Raw genomic sequence first — 23,722 nt, 5'->3', positions numbered from 1 at the left:
CTTTGCCCCTATAGTACTGGGCGCATTGAGTGTATTTAACGATATGCTTTCAGGGGGCCTGGATGGCTCAGCTGGTTGAGCACTCAACTCTCCGTATTGGCTCAGGTTGTGGGATTGAGCCCCAAGTTGGGATCCATGCTCAGCATGGAGTCTGCCTGTCCCTCTTCCTCTGCACCTCCCCCCATTCATTTGCTCTCTTGCAAATAGATAAATAAAATCTATAAAAACAAAATAAAACAAAACAAAAACAGAAAAACTAAAAAACCACCAACAATGTGCTTTTAATCAAATGACCAGGGTTCAGCTACTGTTGTGAATGGATGATGGATTGAAATATCATGGGTGATCATGACCCAGGAGCAATTGCGCTGTGCACCCCGCCATGAAAGCCAACCTTCCGGCTGGAGGGACCCCACTCTGTTTACATACCTGTCTTCCCAAGTGACTGGGAGCCCCCTGAGGGCAGGGCTGGTCTCTCCCTGGATGCCATGTTCCTGGCACACAGTAGGTGCTCAATAAATGCTGCGGGGGGGGGAACAGAAGCTCTATCCTGGTTCTCTCACTACCTTCAAGGGCCCCTTTAGACAAGTCCTTCTCCCTTTCTCGAGCTTGTTTCTCCATCTGAGCAGTGAAAGGGGGGACTAACTCACACTCAGGCCTCTGGTCTGAATGTTTGTGTCCCCTCTGCCCCTTCCCTATACCCCAAATCGTATGTTGATGTCCTAACCCTCAGTGTGACAGTATTCAGAGGTGGGGTCTTTGGGAGGCAATGAGGTCATGAGGGTAGAGCTCTAATGAGTGGGATCAGTGCTCTTATAAAATAGACCCCAGAGAGATCCCTCACCCCCTCCACTGTGTGAAGACACAGTGAGAGGTCAGCCATCTGTAGCCCAGAAGAACCTGACCACGTCAGCACCCTGACCCTTGAACTTCCAGTCTCCAGGACTATGAACCATCAGTGTCTGACATTTACAAGGCCCCGGTCTCTGGTATTTTGTGAGAGCAGCCCCAACAGACTAAGGTACTCAGGAATGACACATGATCATCTCAGATGACCATCGTCATCCACCAAATTTTGAGGTCAAATCTGGTTGATAGCTCATTATCACCGATGGGCCCTAACATCACCCCCTTCCCATAGATGCACTTTGCTCCTCCATCAAGAGGTGAACCCTACTGCTTTTCCCTTTGAGTCTGGGCTGGGCTGGTGATGTGCTGTGACCAACGAAGTGTGGCAGAAGTGATGCTTGCCAATCCCAAGCCTAGATCTCAGGAGGCCTGGCAGCTTTGGCTTTCACTCTCCCAGAGTCCTGAGCCCCCAGGAAGTGGTGCCATGTGGCGAGAGGCAGCACGCGTCCCCACAGGACATGAGGCCATCTTAAGGAGCCTCACCCCAGTCAAGCTCCCGGCTGATCACAGCCCATGAGTGACCCGACAGAGACCCCAAGGAATGGACATGCGTCATCCCTGCAGAACTCAGCCCAGCTACAGAACAGTGAATAAAGAAGTCATTTGAAGCCATTTCACATTTTGGAGTGATCTGAATCACAGAGATAAATAACTGAAACAGATCCATGTCTGCCGTGGCTCATGAGTGAGGAGTGTGGAGCTCCATCCCTGGACTAGACAATGTCAAGGTCGATGTCAATTCGATTCCTTGTCAATTAGAGATTTGTCTTGGGCCTACCAGATTAATCCATCAGAGAGAAATCAGGATCCCACTAGGACTCCACGAATCCAGTGGGCCCTCTTGGGTTGTTCCAGCAGACAACACAGAGAGTGTGGCACAATTAGGAGCAGAGCCAGAAACAGAAAGAGAAACTCAAAAAGACACAGACTTGGAGGAAACTGAGCCCCATGGGTAGAACAGCAGGACAGGGAGCTGTAGGGTCTTACAGCGGAAGGGGTAAGATGGCCCCTCCCTGGAGCCACGTCAGAGCCTGAGAAACTTCTAGTTGAACACAAGCCTGGCTGGGCATCTGGTACCACCACCCCCAAACTTAAGCATGAGTTGGCATACACATTCCCAACAATGAACCCTCTTTCTTTGAGGGTACCTGCAGCCCAGGAGCCAGGCTAGATCTTCCCCCCCAGCACAGGGCAGAAACAGAAAGGTTCTCCGTCTAGAAATCACCAGGGCCAGATGTAGAGGCCCAACCACCAGAAGGATCACTAGTTCACATTGAGTCCTTTACCAGGTTCCAGACACCACGCTCCACATGAGACGTGGACACCTTCACTTCTTCCTAACCACTACCCTGACTTACAGCTTGCCATCCCATTTCACAGATGAGAAACTTACTGGCTCAGAGCCACAGGATTTGTAAGTAGTGGAGCTGGAATTTGAATCCAGGCTGAATGATGCCAAAGCCCGGGGCCTCGGTCAGGCTTGACGGTCACCCACACACCCCAGTACAGCCTCGTGGGTGGTTCACACCCACATCTGTTCTGACTGGTCCGTGCCTCACTGAGCCAGTTGTCACTGCAGCAGCGGCCACCAAATTGAACTCTCAATTTCCCAGTTCAGGAAACAGACCCAGAACAGTGTTCGAGATGTCCCCCACTGTGGTGAGCAGAATAATGCCTCCCTCCATCAAAGATGCCGTGTCCTCACCCCCGGAACCTGAGAATATGTTACCTGATGTGTTAAAAGGGGACTTTGCAGCTGGGATTGAGTCAAGGGTCTTGAGAATCGAGAGATTATCCCAGATTATCCAGGTGGCCCAATGTCCTCACACAGGTCCTTTTCAATGAAAGAGGGGGCCAGGAGAGTCAGAGCAACCCCACGTAAGAAGGACTCAACCCACTGCCGCTGGCTTTGGAGATGAAGAAACGCACTGTGGATCTAGCAGCCTTTTGAGGCTGGAAAAGGTGGGGATGGGGTAGATTGTCCTCTAGAGCCTCTGAAAGGAACCCAGTCCTGCCAACACCTTGCTTCCAGCCCAGTGCTACCTGTTCGGGTCTTCCGACCTCCAGAACCTTAAGCTGAGACATGGGCCTGGTTTTGAGCCACTACACCTATGGTGTTTGTTACAACAGCAGTGACTGAACTCCTACACTGGCTCCCTGAGCTCTTCCTCGCATACTCAGGAATTCAGAGATGCCGACAGCCATTCCAACAAATCCAGGTAACAAGGGATGGGTGCGTGTTGTACGTCCCCCTGTCTATTATTGCCACCATGATCATTTCCTGAGCACTGCAGACGGGCTCTCCGCAACGCTGAGACAGCAAGCACCTGAGGCTGCCCCGAGCTCACCCAGGTGGCTGGTGCCAAACCCAGCTCTCCTGTCCTTCTGGGCCCAGGCTCCCAGAGGAAAACCTGAAGACACTAGCCATGGTCTCTTGCCCCAGTTGCCTTACCCAACCATCTCCTTACATAAGAGCTGTCCCCAGGGCTGGGATCAGAGGATCCGAGTCATGAACCTCAAGAAAGCAGAACTGATTCTGACATGTTGCCTGTGTAGTCGCTGACTCCCCCTGCTGAGTCAGCTGCTGGTACTTCCAAGCTTGCAGAGTGGCTATTGACGGGGCGGGGCGGGGGGGTTTGCGGAACAAGGCCTAAGCCTCCCCCACTAACCCCAGCCCAGGGCTTCTCCAAGGGGCAAAGCATGAAGCCAGGAGATGCACCCAAATGACCTTTTCCCACCTGGGGACCCAAGACCACGAGGTGCCAGACTCCCATAGGGACCCAGGTGTGCAAAGGCAAATTTCCATGCCTGCTTTCCTAGTAAACAATAGAAAGGTCTTCATTAAGCTGACCGTGCGCCATGCTGTGCTTTACATATATTAACTCATGTGATCCCCCATGATGCCATAAAGGAGGTGTTTGAAGTACACCCGTCTTACAGAGGAGGACACAGAGGTGACAGAATGTTAGGGAGCAGAGATGGGCTCTAAACTCTAGAGCAAGTGGCTGTGGATTCTGTGACCACTCGTTCTTCCCTTCTTGGACTGCACCGGGTAGAATGACCACCTCTCCCTTCCACCCAGCCGGGCAAGAAATTCTACTTTCTGGATTCTCTTGTGCCCATCACTGCAAAACTACAGAAATTCCAAAAGAGAAGAAAGTTAAAGGGTTTCCTAATTTTGCCTAAAACCAACCTGTCCTGATGACCATCCATAGGCAGCACAAAGTGACTATCAACCCAGAGGGCGCCTTCCCTGCATCCCAGTCCCGGCCAAGGGAACAAAGATGCGTTCTGGACTGAGAACTAGGAGCCCAGGTCCTACTCCCACCAAGTGACCTCAGGAATGTCACTGAACCAATCAGGGCCTCACCTTCCTCCTGTCTAAAGTGGGGGCAACCATAAACAGCCCACAGCCTCTCCAAAGTTCCACTGAAGCAGGAAGAGTCCTGTCTTTTTCTTCGTTCTGCCTTGAGGGGTGTCAGACACATAGTAGGTACTAATAAATGTTTGTTGGGTGAATAAAGAAAAGTCAGTTGTTACTGATTTGCCTCCCTCTCGCCCCCGAAGGGCCTTCAGACCAGAGATTGGGCCCGATTCATTTAAGGTTCTCACATTGGTCCAGCATCTACTTCTTCATAGGCTTATTCAAGCAAGAAATTTTTCCCACCACCCACTATGTGCGTGGCCCACTTGAGGCCTCAGTCCCATCCAGACACCCTCAGTCTGTGTCCTCACGCACCATCCCCTTCCCTTTTTTCTGGTCAGTGACTGTGACACTTAGATACACTGAGATCTCCCAGGCCAGGACAACCACCCAGCTGCCTTATGACCGGCCAGCACAGCCCATGCTCACGATATGGAGAATTCCTTACACTTCTACTTCCTCATGCCCAGCCCTGGGGGATGCAGCCCAAGGAGACCCCCTACCCTAACCACACACATGCACATGGGAGCACGCACACACATGCACACATACGGACTTGCACATACACATCCAACATGCGATGCCACCTCAGGACAGGACTAGGATTATCTGAGTTCAAATTCCAGCTCTTTTGCTTATGAGGTATGTGACCTTAGGCAAGTCCCTTTACCTCTCTGATCCTCAATCTCTTCATCTCTAAAATGGGGATGATAATCATGGAGCCTTTCCGGGTCAGTCTGTAGGGCGATACTGGATATGAAAGCCTTGGGCTCAGGAAGTGTGCTGCGCTCAGTAGAATTGTTATGTGTATTCCAGGAGGGAAAGAGAATAGTAGTTGCCTAAGTTCCAGGGAAACCCACGTTGATGGGTCTGGACCATGGGCATTTACTCAGTACATCTGATGACGGGGATTATCTTTAGGATAGGAAAGTGTTTGTGGGTCCAACATCACCTTGTTAGCACCATGTTAGTGAAAATCTAGACTGAAAATCAGAGAATGGGAGACACCCAAAGATACCACATTTGTGGCAGAGACAACTAGCTGTCCACAGAAATCCATCCTCCCCTTCCACAGCATACAGCAGGCACTGGGATAGAACCACCCTGCCAAGAACTCCATTTCCCAGCCTCCTTTGTGACTACACTGGTCATATGACTAGTTCTCCCATGTGGCAGAGGGCAGTGAAGAAGCAAATATGCCACACACCTCCATGCTTTCTTTCATCAGGTGTGATGTTCAAGGGGACAGTAGGGACAAGCATGCAAGAGGACCTTCCCTCATGCAGAAACACCTGCCTTCTCATAAACATCTGTTTTTCTGAGCTTTTATACCTGTCTGGGACTATTTGTTACTGCAGCTACTACCTGACTAATACAACCTTCAACCTTCTTGTTCACACATGAGATGATTATGGCCATGGAGTGAAAACACCTTGCATAAGATCATGAAGCAAATTCTGCAAAGCTCCAGAATTTTGGTCTCTGATCAGTCTGGAATAGATATGCCATTTTCAACCTGCCCCACCAAGCTCCAAGAGTGAGGTTCCATGAACACAGCCTGGAGTCCTCCACCTCTGTTTCAACTAGAATAACATGCCTTGTATCTGCATTCCAACTGCCGTCCTCCCTATGTCTTTATTGCAGGAAAGATTTCTGTTTCTTAAAATAATTTCAAAGCCCACACACTGGGTGCCGGCTAGCACGCTCCGACTGTCTATGGTGCTACAAGATAAAGTTTCACTTCTGCACCAGGCCTCCTGGCCTCAACTGCTGACACAGGACAGACACACAGGCTCACAGAAGTGCGTAGATATTGCTTAGAAAGGGAAAAAAATTCAACCTCAGCGTGCAATAAACAACCCAGAAACCTGGACAAAAGGCAAACACATCCTCTAGCTCAGTAGCCCTCAAGTTTTGGGGTACATCCGAATCATCTGGGAAACTGGTGCCACGTGCAGACTCCCACGCCTCGCGTGGAGACTCTTGACTGCCCAAACTGAAGCTTTAGGAGATATCCACGATTATTCGGCATGAATGATATTATTCATGATCATTCCGATGCCAGCATTCCCATGCCCACACTTTGAGAAGCCCCAAGTCTACTTTGTAACCTGGAAAATGGAAATCATTATGGGCAGTAATAACCATGCTCGTGCAGGGTACCTCAGAGTGAGTGAAATAGGCTTTGAGGGATTTTTTTTGTAACCTGATGGGTATCTGAGCATTAATACTCCACTGGTAAAGAAATTAATAATAATTTCTATTTGGCTCAGATGGGTGTTGAAAGTATGGACAGCAGGTATGGTGTAGAAATGATCAAAGACTACTGGCTAACGTTGCTAGAGCTCCTTACGACGTGATGACCCCTCTGCTAACTGTTCCATGTGTGTGATCTCATGTAGTCTTTATGATATCCCTGTCTTACAGATGAGGAGACTGGAGCATACAGATAACTTATTCATGTCACTCAGCTCGCAGGGGGCTGATGGGATTCAAACTTACCCAAACAAACTCATGCTGCAGCCACAATGTTCTAGTGCCTTTCGTGGAGGTCTAACATCAGAACCCCTCCCCAGGGCTCAGTCTCCTCATCTGTAAAATGGACATGTTAATAATATCTTTATCACGCAGCCACAGTGAGGATTCAAGAAAAGCATGGCAGTAAAGTGGTTTGCCAACCAGGAAGATTTAATTAAGGAAACACCTGAGGGATGAGACGTTGTCTGCTCTTCCAATCCCATTTTACAGATGGCAAAACTGAGGCCTAATTACTTCACTTATTCAAGAACATTTACCGAGCACCCAGAGGATATAGAGAGGAGTGTAAGTATCCCAAGTCTGGCCTCAAGGAGCCCCAGGCCGGCAGGAGAGACAGAAGAGACTAGGCACGGAGAGAGGGACCTCCCAGAAAGGGTCAAGCCAGAGAGAGGAGTGATTTGCCCAAAGTCAAGTTTACCTATTCCCTGAAGTTTTGGCAGAGTCCAGAGAAAGTCCTTGGTACCACGAGGGAACTCTTCCTGTGGGCTTCTCAGTGCCTGACACCCCACCGTCTGAGCATCCCTGGTTTAAGCTAAGCCTTCTTTCTTGAGAAGGCGCCAAGCATCCCCCCTCCCACCATCGGACACTGGAGAAAGGAGAGACGGCGAGAACCACAGGTGAGATCGCTCTTTGAAAGGAAGTAGGGGCTGCCAAAAGGGAGGGCAGGATCAGGCCTCTTGCTAGAAAAAGAAGACAGACCCAAAACCTGACCCCCTCCTCGCTGGCCTATCGGAACCACAGGCTGGTCTGAGGGATCCGACTTGTAGCGAGCAGTGGTTACTGGATTATGATATGTTGTTCTTAACTTTGCTCGAGGCAAGCCTTTCCAGTGTACTCGTTTCAACAGTAGCACAGCGCCCAAGTGCCAGCCGGAGCAGAGGGGAGGGCAGGTGTGCTCAACAGATAGCACTGCCAAAGGGTTCCCATCGTCCATATACAAAGAACTCTTAAAAACCAGCCAAAGATAAACACACTGACAGAAAAAAACATGGGAGCGGACTTGAACCATAGGCTCGTAAAAGAAAAATGGACAAGTAACTTACAGCGGGTGATCAGCGTTAATAACGAAATGTAGAGGGAAGCGGTTAGAAGCTTCACAAACCTTAAAAATAGGCACACCTTTGGCTCAGGGATTTGGCCTTTGGAAAAGTATCCAGAGGCCAGACATGCAAAGATGATGTACACAAAAGAGCACCGCTTGTAATCATGGAAAAAAGAAACAAAAAAAAAAAAAAAAAAAAGAAGGAAGCAACCACGATGAGAAGCGGTTACATAAATCCCAAGACGCCTTTCCATGCAGCCATTAAAATGCATCCTGGAGGAATACGGATGGGAGTGCACAGTCCCTGTGCAAGACAAGGGAGGTTGCCAAATCAGATGTTGGACATGTGTGTGCGAGCCCACACCTACATCCTTAGCTGTGTCTGCGCCATCTAGTAGGCTCTCAAGATGAATTAGTGAGTGAGCAAGTGTGGGAGCGACGGAGAGAGCCCCCTGAAGGGCCACCTCTGGGTGAGGCCGTCCTTCGAAGTCTCTGTACGGAGGCAGTGGTCTGTGCCGGTAACACCGGCTTTGTTCCAATCTCAACCTCCCCTCACTGCTCCCTGCCCCACCATCCCCCACTTACCGTCTTGCCGCTCTGAGCCACTGCCTTTCCCTCTCTGGGCCCTGGTTCACCCACCTGTAAAATGAGGACACCTGTGAGAGGGAAACACCTGCCTCGTAGCCGTGAACATTCATGAAGGAAAACACAGAGCTCGCCGCTTTTAAAAATAGGGTGACCCTGCTGTTTTTTACAATTAGCATGCATGACTTCGGAAATCTGAAAAAACAGGTTTTCATTCTGACAAACATTAAATGCTAAGCAGAACCTCCTCTCTCTATGACTCTCCCCTTGGCTGGCCCCTCCAGACAGTGTCAAAGGCAAGCGTGCTACCTTGTGGTTGGTCTCCGCCTGGCTCTTCCCAAGGGCTCCCCTGGACTTCAGGCCACTGGAGGCCGTGTAGGGGACCTATGTGGTCCAGCTTCTTTCTCTCGGCCACGGGATGCCCCCCACCCAGCCCCAAATAGCCTCAGCCCTCAGGAGGCTCTCCAGGAGACCTCGTGCTGTCCCGAGCTCCTCACTAGCCTGAATGGGACAGAACTCTGCCAGAGGAACAGCTGGAGGGAGGAGAGAGCGAGAGAGTGAGAGCGAGGGAGGGAGGGAGGGGCAGGAAACTGGGCTGGCCGAGGGCGGGGGCGGCCAGCTGCGCGGAGTGGGGGCCTCCAGAGGAGGCTGGCGGCCATGCCAGCGGGGACCGGGATTGTGGGTGGTGTTTGGGTGGCCGGTGGCAAGGCCCACTGGGAATGACCCACCCCTCTGGCAGGCGGAGCCCAGCTAGGAGCAGTGCCCACCATCTGAGTGCAAACCAGGAGCACATGCGAGCCCCAGGCAGCTGTGGGAAGGGCAGCCGCTCCCTATAAGGGTCTCGGGAGCTGCCGGATATCCCACCAGCCTGGGCCAGCTCTCTCCACCGGAATGCCCTTCCTGGCCCCCTAGTTGTGCTCCCCTTTCCTTATTTTAACTTTTGTTTTTTTCAAATTAAAACAGCAATGGGTTTGGTTTTTTTTGTTTTTTGGGTTTTTTTAGTGTCAAATGAACAAAGATGAAAATGTTTCATAATGTCTGGTTTTAGTAAATGTCACCGGGAAGCAAAAAATCTGCATAGTTGCAATACACCTTGATAGACCATTTCTGGAGAGCTGTCTGACAAAACACATCAAAACCTTTAACTACGTTCAGGCCCTGTGTTGTTTAAATATAAATCCCGCTTTCATTCCAAGCCCTGCTCCCCAGAGAGAAATATCATTAACACTTCGGTATGAACACACACACACATATATGCTACATCTAGGTGGAAAATGGCTCAGTCATGCTCCGCGTTCCAAACTGTAAACTCCTTCATTCAGTGATAGGGATGTGTGTGTGTGTGTGTGTGTGTGTGTGTGTGTGTGTACACAACTTACCCTGTTAATTATTTCATTGAATTAATGTACTGGTTTGTTTATTTATTTATTTATTTATTTGACTCACCCCCTCCCCCGCCATGCAGTTTACTACTTATATAGGTTTCTTGAATTGACACTTTCTGGGTGACTGGTTAGGTTCTTTTCAACTCTTTGACTATAATAAATGCCCCACTTCACACTTGTCTGATTATTTTCTTATCCAAAATTCCTATGAACATACGTTTTATTATTCAGAGGGGCCGACTCACTAGTTTCAAGTTTCAACTTAGGGACCACCTCCCCAGAAGCCTTCCCCCACCACTGGGGTCCTGCTCTCGGCTCCCCTGGTGTACCCCTACAACCACAGCAGCAGGGGCATCCCTTCCCCTTCCAGTCTCTGTCTCCCTTACCCTGGAAACTCAGCTGGGGAAGGAGCCGTATTCCGTCTGGCCCCGGCGCCACGAAGCTCGGTGCTGGCTCGCGTGATTGCATCATCAGCAGAATAAACACAAGAGTGCACACCCAGACAGGGTGCTGGCCCGCCGCTTGCTCCTTCATTCTCAGGAGGTACTATTTCTGCTACGGCGGTGTTATTTCTGCCCTTGTGGTATCAGCGAGGAAATGGGGACCCAGAAAGGTTAAGTCACTTGCCGTGGGCCACACAGCGCATAGTCGGGAGAGCTGGGATTCCACCCAGTCTGTCTGGGTCCAGAGCCCAGCCCTTGGCCTCCAGACTGATAAACTAACAGGGGCCCACTGTGTGCATGGCCCCTCCCTGGGGCTGGGGTGGGGGCAGGTCCATGGGTCACATGACCCTCCCCCCATTCTGGAGGACCTGCCGTTCACCTGTTCTACAGTTGAGGGTGTTGGGGCTGTGGGGAATTGTTCTTTGGCTGAGGGCACCGGGGTGGGGCTGGCAGACAGAGGCCCGGTGGAACCCAGGTCTGGCTCATTCCAAAGCTAAGACCGCCAAAACTAACTTGTGTCGAAAGGAAAAGAGAAGGGGAGGAAGGTGGGGAGGGAAGAAGGTGAGAGAGAGGGAGGGAGGGAGGGGGAGAGACGGAGCAGGAAAGACAGAGAAGGGTGGGGGGAGGGGAAAATGGAGCAAGGATGGAAGAGAGGGTCTCTTGCTCTTTTTTTTTTTTTTTTAAGATTTTATTTATTTATTTGACAGAGATCACAAGTAGGCAGAGAGGCAGACAGAGAGAAAGAAGGGGAAGCAGGCTCCCTGATGGGCAGAGAGCCCGATGGGGGACTCAATCCCAGGACCCTGGGATCATGACCTGAGCTGGAGGCAGAGGCTTTAACCCACTGAGCCACCCAGGTGCCCCTCTGCTGTCTTCTTTAGACCTAAGGGTCGGGGTGGTTGTGGAAACTTGTCCTTCACCATCTGACCAGCCTTAGAACCTCTCCTTCCTCTCCCCACCATCCCCAACTGTTAGTTCAGTGAAACTGACACTTAGGAACAATCATCTCTTTCATTTCCTAGATACTAACTGGAAGCACAGAGAGGTTAAGGCACTGTTCAAGGTCACACAGCTCCCTAGAGTCAGAAGTCAGACTCAGCCTAACTCTAAACCCCTCTCCTCCCTGTGCTGCCAGGCTTGCCCAGGGAACCAAGAGCATCTCATCCACGCCCTTACTGTACAGCTCGGAACACTAGACCCAAAGAAGGTAGCGACGTCCCAGATCAGAGCCCCAGAGCATCCTGGTCCGAAGGTGAAGCTATTTCCACAATGCGACAGCGGCCTGAGCACTGGGTACAGCACCATCTAAAGGTCTGACATTAATAGAGACCAATGGTTTTCAAAGCGTGGATTCTGGACCCACTGCCGCCTTGCTGGGAAGCTTGCTAGAAATTCAAGCTCTCGAGCCAGTTCTGTCCACAGACCTTGGGAACCAGGACCTCTGCAGGCGGGACCCAGGGAGCTGTGTGTTCAAAAGTCACCAGGGAATTCTCACACTCATTCAAGTTTGACAACCACTGATACAGACATTCCCACAAGGAATAAATCCTGGATCCTGGAACAAGTTACCTTGTGAGTCCACGGTCAAGAGCTGGGGGCTCTGACATTAGACAGAGCAGATGAGACCGAATCCCTGTTTCCACCACTGTGAGCTGTGTGACTGAGGCAAGTCCTCCCACCTCTCTGAGCCCGTTTCCTTAATCTGCTGGGGACTGAGGGGGACTGGAGTAGGGAGAGGAAAGAGAGGAAGGAGGAGTTGGGGGGGTAGGAGGAAGTACAGGAGGGGAAGAGACAGAGATGGGGAAGGGGAAGAAATAAAGGGGGAGGGGAAGAGCAGGGAGAGAGGAGGAGGGGAAGAGACAGGAGGGGAGAAGGGGAGGAGGAGGAAGTGGAGGAGATAGAAGAGACGAGGAGGAGGGAGGGGAGAAGGGAGGGGAGGAGGGAGAGGAGACAGGGAGGCCACCTCTGAGGAAGATCTGGCACACTCAGGATATCCTGGAAGGGGAGCCTCGCCAGGGAATTCAGCCGTCTGGATGGATTTATGGAAATTTCCTCTTCCTCCTTCAGGGGATGTTGGATCCTGTTAATGCTGGTCTCTTGGAGCCCCACCCCCACCCCACCCCCAGTCTCCAAAGCCAACCCAAGGCTGTAATGAGGTTTGGGTTTATTGGCTGGGCAGTCTAAGAGAGTGAGGGGCCTGGATGCCCAAAGTAAGGGTCAGCGTACACAGCCCCACTTGCCCACAGCAAGGGTCCTGCTGCCCCTGCCAGTCAGAAGCCACAGGTCTTCTTCGGTCACCATACTGAATGTGGCTGAGAAGTCTGCCTTTTTCTTCCTTGGAATAAAGAGGGTTGTGGATGGCTGTGGGGGAGTTGTTTGTTGTTGTTGTTTTCAAATAGGATTCTGAAACCCGAGGCCGACCATTGGGGTACCGAGACCAGCAAGATAGGTGGTGGCAAAGAAGACTCTGTTTATTCCCTCAGAAATGCTGTGTAGTTCCAAGATGGCGGATCGAGATTTCTCTTATAAACAAATCTAGTTGGTTGGCTCAGGAATCCTAGAGCTCTGTGTTAAAGGAAATCTGAGACCACATCCAGGTGGGGCTGGAAAGAACACTGTGACCCATAAGCAATGCCTACCTTGGACCTAAAGGAGGGGCTTTGCCTCTTTAATCCCACTCAGTTCTCCAACAAAAGTCCATCCATTGGCCTAGGGGACTGGGGGGCCAGTGCCAGCTCTGCTTCATCCTGTCCCATGGATTGACCAATCCTAGTGTAGATAAACTTATACCTTAACTCCCACACCCCTTGGTATCTCTTTCTGGTTGATTTTTAGTGCTCACTGATGCCCAACACTCTAGTTAAAGCAAATGGTTTCCTTGTTCTCCCTGGTTATCAGTTGCAAAACTAGGTTTACCAGAGAGGCTCTCAAACCACAGGAAGCTGGGGAAGATACTTTCTGTGACATGAAGGGTTCCCTATAAACCCACACTGTGCTTACTTCAGACTTTGCTTAAGATGTGGACAGACCGCACTGGAATGGGAGCTCTGTCTCAGCCGCTGACTGGCTGTGTGGCCTTGGGCAAGTCATTTTTCATCTCTGGTTCGTTCAGTACTTGTGGGATTAAGTTGTGGATGTGACGAAACTGTGCCTTTTGAGATGAGGGAGATTATCCTGGATTACCCAGGGGAGCTCAGGGTAACTCAAGGGTCCTCATAAGGGGAAGGCAAGGAATCAAAGAGGGGAGAAGGCAGTAAGATGAGGAAGGAAGCAGACAGCTCAGTGATGTGGCCACGAGCCTAGGAAGACAAGCAGCCTCCACCCCTGGAAAACACAAGGAGCGGCTTCTCCCTGAAGCCTCCAGCAGGAACCAGCCCTACAGACCACATCCTGGTGTTATCCCCTTCAGACTCATTTTGGACTTCCCAGCTCCAGAACTGAGGGAGTGTAAATACGTACGGTTTTAAGCCACAATGTTTGTGGTAATTTGTAGAGGAGCAGGAGGACATTAATGCAAGGGCTGTTCTAGAGACCAGAACCCTGACTTTGGTGGCAGACAGTTCTAGGTTCGAGTCCCCGCTTCACCTACTAGCTATGTGACCTTGCACAATTTTCTTAACCTCTCTGAGTCTCAGAGAGAGACTTTCTTTCTCCTCTGCACAAAAGAGGAGAAAACAACAATGAAAGACCTACCTCAGACCGTTGTTGGAAAGATGAAAGGAATTGATACATACAACAGGCCTGGAACAGTCTGGCGCACAGCACTCAATGAATGTCAGATCACTTTGCTGTTCTACTGGGCATTAAAAGGCTGGCATTGCCCAATGCAGGCCCTCTAACCATCCCTGGGGCACTACTAGAGCCACCAACCCGATGTTCCATTTTGTTCAAGGCCACACCACTGCTCAACATTCCATGACTCCCTAGTACCTAACCTCATCTCCCAGAAAAGAAAAAAATGAAAGGGATGGCAAAGCTGAAAGAGGACTGGAGGACCCAAATCTTCCCACGTTGATTGAAATGTCATTTTCTCTGCACTCCCAAGCGAGGTCAGTGTCCCTGTCATTCATTCTCGTGACATCCTGTCCCACACTATAGCACCGACCTCATTTGTAATGCCACGATCATTCGTATTGTGAATATACCATCCGTCCCCGTATCCACACATCAAGCTCCAGGGGCTGGGACTGCTGCTAGGCCCATAGTACCTGTTCTATAAATATTTGTTAAATGAATGAGCAGATGGATGACCAGCCTTCTCAGACCAGCTGGGCCACGTTCCCAAAGACTTCTTCCCGACGGCCAAGTTCTGGCTCTTCACCGCAGGGAGGCCTGCAGGGTTACCAAGATGGGAGAGTGGAACGCTGTGCCAAGCGTCATCAGACATTGGTAACTCCCGCAGCCAAGAATGTTATCGGGAACATGATGTCTGCCTGGGCGGTATATGTTCAGGTAATGGTAGGTCGTGTAGATGGGGCTCAGGGAGGCAGGAGGAAGGAGGATTCCTCGGGCTCCTGGACACCATCTGAGGCAGAGGGAAAGAGTACAGAAGTGAGAAGCTGACTTTTGGGAACTGAGAAGGAGGAGGAGGTAGGAGGGCGCTGGCAGCTCAGCCGATTTTGTCTGCTTGGCAAGAATCCAGCCCCTGGGCTCCGGTCCAGGCTGGGAAGGGTTAACAGCACTGAGAGGGAGTGTTGAGGGGTGTGTGTGACCAGGAGTGAGGAAGCCCTAACAGGGGAGGGGGCTTCCTGGGGGAGGTGGGGTGGGGGCTGGATGAGGCCCATTTCTCCCCTATGGGCAGGAATCTGCCCACCCAGCCCAGCTCCTCCCAGTGGGACAGAGAGATCTGCAGGGGTGAAGGGAGACCACCCTGGATGCCTGAGAGGAGTGGGGGCACCAGCAGGGTTGTTCCAGCCCATTGCTTCAGGATGGGGATGGGAGGAGCTGGGAGCATGTTTGAGGCCCCTTCTCAAACCCAAGCTGGCCATTCCCCAGGTCTGGGAAACCTTCCATGTTCCAGGCAGTAGAACAGAGGCTCAGAGAGGGTTAGCAGCTGCTCAAAGCCACACAGCAAGTCCTAAACAGCCAGTTCTCTCAGTTCCCAGAGTACTCCTCCATTCCTGCTATTCACACACACACACGCACACACACACACACGCACGCACACACGCACACACACACGCACGCATGCACACACATATAGTGGCCTCGCCCTGCCCATCCCTCCAGCTGCATGGCTCACCCCTTCCCTTCCTTCTACTCTGACCCCATCCACCATGTGGTTTCAAATCTCTGCACCTGTGCTAGAGCTGTCCTCTCTGCCAGAAATACCCTGTCTGGCCACCCTGCCTCCAGCCACAGTGACCTGGTCGTCTTTCAAATGCGGATGTCCTCTCCTCCAGTCAGCCTTCCAGGAGCACCCCATCTCTCCCCTCCTACTGGGAAGGTTGACCTGCCAGGAGGGTCTGTATCTGGCCAACACATTCATCCTTTCTCAAATCACACTGCCTCTTCCTTTTATCAGGTATACATCTGTCTCCACCCCTGGACTGCTGTTGTACCAGCTACCAGCACTGGGCCTGACCCACACTGGAAATTTTTGATGAATTGAGCCAGGCTTCACACCTGCACCTCCCTTCCCAGGACCAGCTGTTACCGTGGACTCCTGGAAACAGATCAGAAGCACCAAAGCCATTGCATTTTAGGGCAGTCCAGCCTAATGGTCAAGAACACAGGCTTCTTTTTCTTTTGGAGCACCTGGGTGCTCAGTTGGTTAGGCATCTGCCTTTGGCTCAGGTCATGATCTCAGGGTCCTGGGATCGAGCCCTGAATTGGGCTCTCTGCTCAGCAGGGAGCCTGCTTCCTCTTCTCTGTCTGCCTGCCTGCCTGCTTGTGATCTCTCTCTGTTGAATAAATAACAAAAATCTTAAAAGGAACAACAACAACAACAACAACAACACAGACTTCTGCATCTGCCTTCAGCTCAGATCATGATCCCGGGTTCCTGGGATAGAGCCCTGTATTGGGCTCCCTGCTAGGCAGGGAGTCTACTTCTCTCTCTCCCTCTGCCCATTTTTCATGGCTCGTGCATGCTCTTTCTCTCTCTCTCTTAAATAAATAAATAAAATCTTCAAAAAAAAAAAAAAAAAAAAAAAAAAAGAACACAGACTTTCGAGGTCAGAAAAACCTGGGTTTGAATGCCAGCCCTGCCACTTTCTTGCTGTGACCTGGAGTAAGATACTTGCCCTCTCTGGGCCTTTCTTACTCTTTCTGCAAAATGAAGATGCTGATTTCAACCTTGCAGAGCTGCTTTGCAGGATTCTCTGAGATGATGCATGTGTGTATATGACACAAGGCTCAGAGTCAGCGCTTAATACCTAGTGTTGCCACAGCTCGGTGGGTCATTTCTGAAAGCCATCACCCCCCACCCAGTCTCCTGGCTCTAGCCCTGCTTCAGTCACCAAAGTCCCTGTTCTAGCTGTGTTGTTAACATGGAGTAAGTTAAGCCACACTAACCAGGTGCCCAGATGGGCATCCAAGCTCTGCCACCCCCTGGGCTGTGTGACCTCGAGAAAGCAACTTCACCTCTCTGAGTCCCTGTTTCTTCCTCTGTAACATGAGGATAGTAATATACCTGCCTGGCAGGGTATTGTCAGGATTAGCATGCATGCTGGTAAAGCTCGGAGAGCAGCAGCTGGCGAGTGCCGAGTGCTGGCTTGCAAGGCGGCTGTACGAAGACACAATTCGCCATCTGGGCCACTTCTTCCACCGCCCTCTTTCTCCTCCCACTGCCCACCTCCTGCTCCTGCTCCACCTGCCAGTTTACAACCAGGGACTTGGCTTCTTTAGTCTCTGCTGTTAGAAAAATGATAGGCCTCCAAGATCAATGGACTCAGTCTTTAGATTCCATGGCCACAGGTCTCTAGCTCTCTTCTTAGAAGACACCTTTCTTCCAGAAGGATCTGTAGAGATCCCCCAAATATGAAGGCATATGAAAAAGCACCTGCTCAGCTAGAGAGGACGGGGGGGGGGGCACAGAGCCACACACCTTAAGCCCCTGCTGCCCTTCCAGGCTTTGCAAGCTTCCCATCAATCCACTGACGACTCCTGGCCCACCATCACCACCACCTGCAATGGGAGGGGGAACTTTTTCTTTTTTCATTTTGTTACCATTTTAAACTCGGAGAAAGGCAGCAACAATAGGACAAGGAACTCCTTGCACCTTCGCCCAAAGTCACTGATTTTTGCTATCTTGTTCCATTTCCTCTAAGATCCTCGTCCTCCGCGTCCCCCTTCCTTTCTGCTCGCCTCTTCCTAAACTGCTCCCATTTTGCATACAGGAAAACTGAGGCCCAGGACCGGAAGTCCACAAGCTTGTCAAAGGTGTCTGGAGATACGCGGAACCTGAAATTGCAAGCAAACCGACCCCAGAACCCCAAAAGGCAGCTAAAAACTCAACATTAATAAATGTCTGGTGAACGATCTATAGTACACTAGTGAGTCAGCTGCTAGTCCACAGCGCCTGTGTGTTTAGAAATAGAAAACTCCAAATCACAAGAACATGCTGAATAATTTATTCTTCGGGAAAAAAAAAAACCCTGATTGTATGAATTCTTTTAAAACCTTTTCAGATATTTTTATAAGAAAGGCACACCTGTAATGGGATCTGTAGGGACATTTTGAGGTTTGCCACAATGTGTGGGGTGGGGGTCCCCAAAACGTCAGAGATCCCAGAGCCTTCAAAGCCTTTATGACAAGCTCTCTTGGCCCCAAAGCTCCTTGAATCTCCCTCAGATCAGGCATAAGATGGAGATTTTTCCATGTATTTTTATAAGGAGGCTGTATGTACCTTTTTATGTGGGTCATAAAAAAAATGTAGAAAATTTCAAAAACACGGAGCAACACAAGAAATTCGTCATAGCAACAGAGCTGCCTCTCCTATTTTTGAAAAGTGAGCTAGCTGCTCCCTCCTCCCCTTAGTACAGAAAGTTTATTTTCCTGCGGGGCCTCTGACTCAGGGGCAAGCCCAGAACTCAGTCAGCTGCTCCTGAGGAGAGAAAGTAGCCTCGGGGGTCATGGCCTCAGGCGAGGGTGGGTGACGCCCAAGGGTCCCAGGCTGCAGATCCCCCTCAACTGACATGTCCTCCAGGCACCCTGGTGCCCCTGGCATTTCTGATCACCACACGGGCCACCCATTCTGTGCTCCTCCACACACTCCCGTTCCATGGGCCTCTTCAGAACAGCCCCACCTTACAGGAGCCCAGCTGGGGCGCTCAGACCAGCTCTGTAACTATCTAACCAGCCGGTAAACCCCAGCTAAACAAGACTCTCTCCTAGGACCACGCCATGACCCAGGGGCTAAAGGGGTAAACAACAAACAAATGGGGGGCCAGAAGTCTGACCCAGGCCTGCTTTCTAATTGGGGACGTCCTATCGGATGATAAAAGAGATATTACCGCAGCCCATGGGGTTCAACATGGCAACTGGAGGTGGCTGTGGTGGGACGGGGTGGGGGGGGGGGGCGGGAATTGAGAGCACAGTGTGGGTTTGAATCCTGCCTCACCAGTCACCAGCTGTGTGACCTAAGGCAAGCACCTTAACCTCTCTGTGCCTCAGCTCCCTCTCATGGGTATTATTAGTAACTGTCAGTTATGGTGGGGATGACTAGTATTAACTCATATGAGGACTTCTCATAGTCCCTGGTCTAGAGCAGAATCTTAATAAAGGTTGATCATCATCTCCTTACCCCAGTCCTTCATAACACTTTTGGTGACCACCTTATACAATCAAAGGAATGAAATCAAAATCCAGGTTCCATCAATTACCAGCTGAGTGACCTTGGACAAGTTACAAAACGTCATTAATGCCGATTTCTCATCTGTAAAATGGGGATATAATACAAACATTTATAATATAATATAATAATACAAACACATAGCTCAGCTCCCGGCTCATGGTCAGTGTTCCTAAACTCTGGCTGTTATTATTATAAGGGGTCAGGAAACTATAGCCCATGAGCCAAATCTGGCCCACTGCTTGTTTTTGTAAATAAAGTTTTATTGGAACACAGCCATGCCCATTCATTTACCTACTGGCTATGACTGCTTTCTTGCTACAAGGGCAGGGCTGAGGAGTTTTGATGAGCCACTGTATGGCTCACAAAGCCAAAAATATTGACTATCTGGCAGTTTAAGAAAAAGTTTCCTGATTTTTATCATCTTGACCTTTCATGGCAATAACTGCAGTACAGAGACATTTCATCTCTCTCAGGAGACCATACAAATTAAGATTTGCTTTCCAGGAAGCCCTAGCAACCCACAGTTGAGCTCCAATGGTCCCAAAGCTTCCTTATATGATTGGCGATCCTAGTGTACAGAGAGGGGGGGTGTAGCTTTCCTTGGTTTCCCAGAGACGCCCGTGGACCCATGAGAAGTCCACAAGCGCAGGAACGTAAACACTAGAAAAGCTGGCCTGCATCCAAATCCGTGCCCTCCTCCGGTTCCCTGGGCTGGCCAGTTTTCGGACAGTCCCGCTTCAGGGCCCCAGACGCTGAGGCTTCATTGATGAGCTTTCTCTTGGTGCTACTTAGGCACCCACGCTGAGCAGCTGGCTGCCTCCCGGTGCAGGACACTTCACATTCCTTTCGTGTGATGTGTGTGGTGTTGGGGTAAGAGAAAGGCCATGGAGGGAGGCGGGGTGGGGCAAGAAGGGAATTCAGCAAAGGAAACCTGTGAATTATTCACCACAGAAAGATGTCTTCCTGTCTGGTCCTCTCCCTACTTCAGCAGGAGAATCTGGCCTGCCTCTTGGCCTGATGGGATTCTGGTTGTGGGGTATACAACCCGGCACAGAAAGGTATTTGTAGATCTCCCAGATCCTAAGGATCCCCGTGGCCATGCTCCAGGGCTTCGTCCCATGGTTTCCACTATTCTAGGAGTATTGGTTCCCAAAACCCAAATTGGGCCTTGATGTCACCTAGAAGACCAGGCTGGACTCAGCCAACTGCAGTCCCTATCTTTACTGGAGGTCACCAAGACTGGTGACATCCGGGGACCCAGATGCCACGCCCCCTGCTTTGTCTCTTCAGCTCATTGGCTCTTGTTTCTTCCCAGCACGCTGCCAGGGACAGCCAGAGGACGCACGCATGCCCTGCTGAGATCCAGCTGGCATCCCCAGGCTAGGCCAGATCAGGTGAAGACAGGACTTCCTCCCTAGACTGCAGGCTCTGTGAGGGCTAGGACCAGGCCTATCGGACTTTCTGCTGAAGCTGCGAATCTTCAAACAGCCCCCACACAGGAAGTGATGCGCAAACGTCTAAGTCTACAAACGCTGCGGTGGGAGGAAGGAAATCCTGCTGAGTCGAGCTTCAAGGTGTTACGTAATTGTAACAACACGAACGTAAGAATGACATCTTTCTTTCATTTATTAGAATATAACAATGCTTCTGAGCCCCCCGCCCTCAGGAAATCCACTGGCGGTCTGTGGGTCTGTGAGGAGGCTGTAAACACGTAACATTATCCGTGTGAGTGCACAAGGTTTTCTAGGGAGGGTGTCCGACGTTTTCATCAGATTTTCAAAAGACTTCCAGAACCTCAAATGGTTTATAAACATGAGACCCCAAATCTGATCCCTAGCTGCGTCCCTAATGGCTATTGCAACAGTGGGTGCATGATAGGTTCTGGAGAAAGGTTTGCTGGATGAATCGATTACGGAACGACTGTTTGAAACCACAAACTGCCAAGCTGCCTGATGATCAGATTTCTTGGATGGCCGAAACACCCTCATTTGGGATTTGGGGATAATTCAAATGGATTCTTTTTTTGTCAGCAGGAAGGGAGTGGTATGTGCATGGTACAAACAAGAATGAGCAGCCACTGACCCTGGAGGGTGTCCACGCCGGCCAGCAGAGGCCTTTCCTGCCGTGGGCACTGAAGCAGCCTCCCCAAGGAACCGCATGGAGGGGAGGTTTTCTTCTTCCAGACAGCTGTTGTCTGTAACCCAGAAGGACCGAAACTGCCTTTCCTGGAAGATATTCTGGGATTCCTTCTACCTGGACTTCCCCTTCATGGACCTTAAAATTCTCTCCCCAGACAAGAACAGTGGAGCCCAGACCCGGCTAGAAAACCCACGCATCCCACAATTCAGTGACATTCAGCGACTTCAGTAAAGGTGTTTTCCTTTGTAAATAATAGCACCAGAGGACACAGTGAACAGGCACTTAAATGCAGTATAGGGGAGGGCATGTGGGGGCAGGAGAGTTTTGGAAAGCAAACAGCCCAAGAGTCGTAAAAGCATTCACACCTTGTGCAGAGTAATTACACTTCTGGAAGTCTGTTTTAAGAATTGTGCACAAAGATTTATTTCTACAGATATATAGCTTCACATGATGGATAATAGCAAAGAAGCTGAAACAATTCGAGGGTTCAACAACAGGTATTAGGTAAGAAAATCATGGCACGCTCAGATGAAATATTAAATCATATCATAAAATCATTTCTGGAAGACAGTCTTGAAACTTCATAAACATTTAAAAACTTTTGTGCTTCAAAGGGTATCATCAAGAAAGTGAAAAGACAACCCACAGAATGGGAGAAAAGATTTGCAAGTCACATATCTGATGAGAGGATTGTGTCTAGAATATAAAAAGAACTTTTGTAACTCACTATAAAAAAAGCAATTCAATAACTGATTTAAAAGTGGACAAATGATTAAAAAAAAGTGGGCAGATGAGGGGTGCCTGGGTGGGGTGGGTCAGCTGGTTAAGCGTCTGACTCTCAATTTCAGCTCAGGTCATGATCTCAGGGTCCCAGGATCGAGCTCCATGTTGGGCTCCGCACTCAACAGGGAGTTAGCTGGCGGATTCTCTTCTCCCATTCCCTCTGCCCTTCCCCCTCCTTGTACTCTCTCTCTCACACTCTCTCTCTCAAATAAATAAATAAATCTTTTAAAAATAAAGATTAAAAAATTTTTTAAAGCAGGCAAATGACCTAAACAGACATTTCTCCAAAGAAGGTATACACATGACCAATAAGCATGTGAAAAGATGCTCAACATTATTAGTCATTAGGGAAATGCAAATCAAAACCACAGTGAGATCCACACTTCACACCCACTAGGACGGCTACAATAGCACGAGTTGGAGAGGATGTGGAGCAATGGGAACCCTCAGACATGGCTGGTGGGAACGTACAATGACACAGCCACGCTGGAAAAATAGCCTGGCGGTTCCTCAAAAGAAGCAAGCAAGCAGAGTTACCATATGACCCAACACTCCGCTCTGAGAACACACCCGAGAGACGTGAAAATCCATGTCCGTAAGCCAATGTTCACGGCACTATTACCCATAATGGCCGAGGAGGAGAATAAACAAAATCTGGTACAGTCACGTAACAGATTGTTCGGCTATACAAAAGAAAAGAAGGGCGCCTGGGTGGCTCAGTCGGTTAAGTGTCTACCTTTGGCTCAGGTCATGATCTCGGGGTCCTGGGATCGAGTTCTGCATCAGGCTCCTTGCTCAGCAGGGAGTCTGCTTCTCCCTCTGCCTCTGCTGCTCACCCTGCTTGTGCTCTTTCTCTCTCTCAAATAAATAAATAAATAAATAAATAAATAAATAAAATCTTGAAAGAGATGAGGTACTCAAAGCAGTACAACGAGGATGAGCCTTGAAAACGTGATGCTAAGTGAGAGAAGCCAGACACAACAGACCTCATATTGTGTAATTCCATTTATTTGCAAGATCCAGAAGCAGCAAATCTACAGAGACAGAAAGCAGCTTCGTGGTTGGGGCTGGAGGGAAATGAAGAGTGGCTGGCTGCTGATGCGCACAGGATTTATTTTTGAGGCGAAGGAAATGCTCTAAAATTGGTTGTGGTGATAGTCGTACACTTTTGAGAACATATTAAAAGCCAGAAAATGCACAGCTTTAAATGGGTGAATTGTATGGTGTAAATTATATGTCAGTAAAGCTATTTTATATATACTATTATAAAATAAATGTTATATGTTAAGCATATCATATATAAGCACATTATATAATATAAATATATGTATATATTAAGTATAGATATATGTAACATGTTCCATACACTGTGTATACATACTGTCATATGTGTTATATATAACATATATACATACAAAATAAATGATGCCCAATGAATATCATATTTTTAAAATCTCTTAGATTTTTACAAATACTTCTCACCAAATGACAAAGTATGACTGCGTAATTTTGAGGGTCTAGCGTGGAGCCTAAGCCACGAGCCACATTTTTCTTGGAGCTTCAAGCTTTAGTTACACAAGTCAGGCACATTCTGCCTTCCATTTCAAAATATGACCATGTTAATTTTAATATAAAAAGATTTATTTTCTCCAAACCCATGAATTAAGTTGATGCTCT

At 49.6% G+C, this 23,722-nt stretch overlaps 1 protein-coding gene across 2 annotated transcripts in view; it reads right to left on the bottom strand.

Moving 5' to 3' along the window:
- The window catches only part of CMKLR1 (chemerin chemokine-like receptor 1), a 47,516-nt gene extending 38,360 nt beyond the window's left edge, over positions 1-9,156 (bottom strand). The window contains exons 1-3 of one of the 2 annotated variants that reach the window (XM_032310050.1): positions 8,808-9,156; positions 8,499-8,552; positions 6,836-6,925 (exon numbers count right to left, since the gene is read on the bottom strand). The gene's annotated coding sequence lies outside the window, so the exon portion shown is untranslated. The remainder of the gene's footprint in view (positions 1-6,835; positions 6,926-8,498; positions 8,553-8,807) is intronic. The other variant, XM_032310049.1, reaches the window with a different exon arrangement.
- Between the last annotated feature and the right edge of the window lie 14,566 nt (positions 9,157-23,722).

This window comes from Mustela erminea, chromosome 13, assembly GCF_009829155.1.
Source record: "Mustela erminea isolate mMusErm1 chromosome 13, mMusErm1.Pri, whole genome shotgun sequence".
In the NCBI taxonomy this organism is placed as follows: domain Eukaryota; kingdom Metazoa; phylum Chordata; class Mammalia; order Carnivora; family Mustelidae; genus Mustela; species Mustela erminea.
The sequence above is the reverse complement of the archived record's forward strand: the minus strand, read 5'-3'. Positions and strand labels throughout refer to the sequence as shown.